We start from the raw sequence: 4,448 nt of genomic DNA on the forward strand, positions 1-4,448 counted from the left end.
AAGACCCCGAACCACGCATTGCTATACAATATTAATCATTTCTGGGCTGTCGAACCGTGACGTCACCTGATATGCCAGCTTGGCAGCTGAGCAGAGCAGTAGACCAAACATGAAGAAAATAATGTGTGTGGCTGTTGTTTTCGTGGTGTGTATCTAAAACAATTTGACATAACATTACACATTAAGACAAATATTATGGTTACTTTTACCGTCATAATAACATTCGTCCCTGACTGCCGCCTTTCTCTGCTTTTAACTAACCTTGCATTTAACAGCCTGAGGAAGACATCCTGGCTGCACTAACATTCCTAGACAACAAATCTCTGAATATCTATCTAACTAAAAAATAACCTAACAAGTATCAGAAATTATGCTGTCTAGGGTAGGGGGTAGGGTAGAACTTTATTGATCCCACAGTAGGGAAATTCCAGTGTTCCAGCAGCAGTAAGGGACAAAAAAAACAGAGAGCAAGCAACAAGACACCATAAGAACAAATACCACACACCGATCTTGATAGACAAATTCAGAAAGCACAGAAAGAAAAAAACACAAAAGAGGACAGAGATACTGGAACTCGCTGCCACTCTGTGTGGCGCGTCTTAATAAACAAATCGAGAATACCCAAAAAACAAGACAGTACAAGCATTTCAAAACAGCAAACACCACAAGGATCTCTTAGAAACAAATCAAGAATCTTAAAAAATAATTCGAGAATACCAAAAGGACAAGACAGTACAAGCATTTCAGAGAAAGTCAGGAACAGATATTGCTCTCACTCAAATCACAGACAGGGCAGTCTGTGGTCAGAAGGGGAGGGGCGGAAGTGTATGCATTCCTAGCATTAGCATACGGTATGGTCAAGAGTTTTATTGTTCTCTATGTAGGAGGGTGGCAGAGAGGAGGAGGAAGGCATTGCATGGTTGAGGTCCCCAAGATAAGGATTAGGGCCTGCGGGTGCTGTGTCCGCCGAGACACCGTGCGCCTGCATGCAGCAGCAGAGTCAGTCCGGGGATCAGTGGAAAACTGTCCCCACGGACCACAGATCCTGGAGTCCCGGTGAAGTGCGTACGGGACCTCTCCTCCTGTTCACTCGCTGCAGCTACGCCAGCGCGGCCAGCTCGTCCATCTTGTTCCCCAGCGCCTCACTCCAGCTCCTGTCCGAGCGCTTTGCTCCAGTTCTGCAGACTCGCCCCTCTTGTCACATCCCCGTGGGAATTCCCAGAAACTCACAACAAGGAAGCCGACTGTTGGCAAACAGAGCAAACAGTCAGGGCCGCGACACAAGGGTCTCCCCGAGGCAGACTCGAAAGCTCGTAAAAAAGTACAAAACACGTTGCAAACGCAATAAAAGTTGTATCCCTGGTAGCCCAACTCCACAAGTGTTTACGGAAAAGAGACATAGCAAAAAAAGCAAACACAGAAGCCCAAGGAAACATGAAAATAAACACAAAAGAGGCAGAGCTGTTGCAGCTCCCTTCCGCTCCGCATGGAGGAAGTTGAAATACAGTGCCTTGCGAAAGTATTCGGCCCCCTTGAACTTTGCGACCTTTTGCCACATTTCAGGCTTCAAACATAAAGATATAAAACTGTAATTTTTTGGGAAGAATCAACAACAAGTGGGACACAATCATGAAGTGGAACGAAATTTATTGGATATTTCAAACTTTTTTAACAAATAAAAAACTGAAAAATTGGGCGTGCAAAATTATTCAGCCCCCTTAAGTTAATACTTTGTAGCGCCACCTTTTGCTGCGATTACAGCTGTAAGTCACTTGGGGTATGTCTCTATCAGTTTTGCACATCGAGAGACGGAAATTTTTGCCCATTCCTCCTTGCAAAACAGCTCGAGCTCAGTGAGGTTGGATAGAGAGCGTTTGTGAACAGCAGTTTTCAGTTCTTTCCACAGATTCTCAATTGGATTCAGGTCTGGACTTTGACTTGGCCATTCTAACACCTGGATATGTGTATTTGTGAACCATTCCATTGTAGATTTTGCTTTATGTTTTGAATCATTGTCTTGTTGGAAGACAAATCTCCATCCCAGTCTCAGGTCTTTTGCAGACTCCATCAGGTTTCCTTCCAGAATGGTCCTGTATTTGGCTCCATCCATCGTCCCATCAATTTTAACCATCTTCCCTGTCCCTGCTGAAGAAAAGCAGGCCCAAACCAGGATGCTGCCACCACCATGTTTGACAGTGGGGATGGTGTGTTCAAGGTGATGAGCTGTGTTGCTTTTACGCCAAACATAACGTTTTGCATTGTTGCCAAAAAGTTCAATTTTGGTTTCATCTGACCAGAGCACCTTCTTCCACATGTTTGGTGTGTCTCCCAGGTGGCTTGTGGCAAACTTTAAACGACACTTTTTATGGATATCTTTAAGAAATGGCTTTCTTCTTGCCACTCTTCCATAAAGGCCAGATTTGTGCAGTATACGACTGATTGTTGTCCTATGGACAGAGTCTCCCACCTCAGCTGTAGATCTCTGCAGTTCATCCAGAGTGATCATGGGCCTCTTGGCTGCATCTCTGATCAGTCTTCTCCTTGTATGAGCTGAAAGTTTAGAGGGACGGCCAGGTCTTGGTAGATTTGCAGTGGTCTGATACTCCTTCCATTTCAATATTATCGCTTGCACAGTGCTCCTTGGGATGTTTAAAGCTTGGGAAATCTTTTTGTATCCAAATCCGGCTTTAAACTTCTCCACAACAGTATCTCGGACCTGCCTGGTGTGTTCCTTGTTCTTCATGATGCTCTCTGCGCTTTAAACAGACCTCTGAGACTATCACAGTGCAGGTGCATTTATACGGAGACTTGATTACACACAGGTGGATTCTATTTATCATCATTAGTCATTTAGGTCAACATTGGATCATTCAGAGATCCTCACTGAACTTCTGGAGAGAGTTTGCTGCACTGAAAGTAAAGGGGCTGAATAATTTTGCACGCCCAATTATTCAGTTTTTTATTTGTTAAAAAAGTTTGAAATATCCAATAAATTTCATTCCACTTCATGATTGTGTCCCACTTGTTGTTGATTCTTCACAAAAAATTACAGTTTTATATCTTTATGTTTGAAGCCTGAAATGTGGCAAAAGGTCGCAAGGGGGCCGAATACTTTTGCAAGGCACTGTAAGTAGAGAATATCCCTAACCAACATGTCTGGGGACGACCCTTTGTGTGCTTTGTGGATTTTGTTATATCTGCCTTTTTTTAATCAAATAAAATGTGTCCACTATGCATACCATGCAAGAAAAAGATACTGTTCATATTAAAATTTGTAATGACTACTTGCCACTATGGATGCATATTTGAAAATGTATAAAGGGAAATCTGATGCAGCTGATAAAATTAACAATTGTATTATCTATGATTAAACAGGTGCTATGTCTTAGTTTGTCAGCAGAGGAAATGCTAGACCAGCCAGTACAAGCACAGACTCAGCTGATCCACATCCAGCCTCAGCCAGTACTAATACAGACCATCATCTTAAATTACATATATCATCAGATTCTATAGAAAATTTACTATTCCATAAATTTTTCTACATCATTCTGTTCTGTATATATCTACTTTTTATAGGAAAGAAGATTGTAGTGGGAGCACGGGGGTGTCAGGTGTGACTGTGTGGCAATGGTAAATGTTTATAGAATTTATAGAATGCTGTAGTAGCTAGTCCTAAAACCCAGAATTGAGTTAGCATTTTTGCACTTATGGTGCTCTTGTCCTGAATTCTAAAGGTTTTTTGAATGGGATTTTGGTTTGATGCCTAAAACAAGGTCTCTGCTTAACACAAGGACAATACGTTTTCATGTTTTATTCTATAAAACAAAATGCGTCACTAAATACCCTACTTGTGATTTTTGCTTTTATGTGTCTTTAAAAAGGCAGTTGCTAAAAGCAGCTAAATGAGTCCAAAGAGGCTGTCTGGGCAATTACGTGCCATCACAGAGACTCATCTACTCTACTCATCCTCTACACCCTGTTCACCCACGACTGTGTCACCTCCCACAAAGACAACATCATCCTAAAGTGTGTGGACGAGACCGCAGTGAAAGGTCGCATCACTGGCGGGGACGAAGCAGCCTACAGGAGGGAGGCGGCCAGTCTGGTGTCTTGGGGCAAGGACAATAATCTCAGCCTCAACACGGACAAGACGAAGGAGATGATAGTGGACGTGAGGAAGGAGAGGAGAACTCATCGGCCACTGTTCCTGGGGTTCGAGGTGGAGAGGGTGAACAGCTTCAAATACCTGGGCGTCCACATCAGTGAGGAACTCACTTGGACACTTAACACCACACAGCTGGTCAAGATGGACCAACGGCGGCTGTACTTCCTGAGGAGGATGAGGAGGTTTGGCATGTCGCCTAGGATCCTCAGCAACTTCTACAGCTGCATCATTGAGAGCATCTTGACCAGCTGCATCACTGTCTGGTATGGCAGCACTACTGCTA

This window comes from Monopterus albus, unplaced genomic scaffold, assembly GCF_001952655.1.
Source record: "Monopterus albus unplaced genomic scaffold, M_albus_1.0 scaffold214.1, whole genome shotgun sequence".
NCBI classification, from domain to species: domain Eukaryota; kingdom Metazoa; phylum Chordata; class Actinopteri; order Synbranchiformes; family Synbranchidae; genus Monopterus; species Monopterus albus.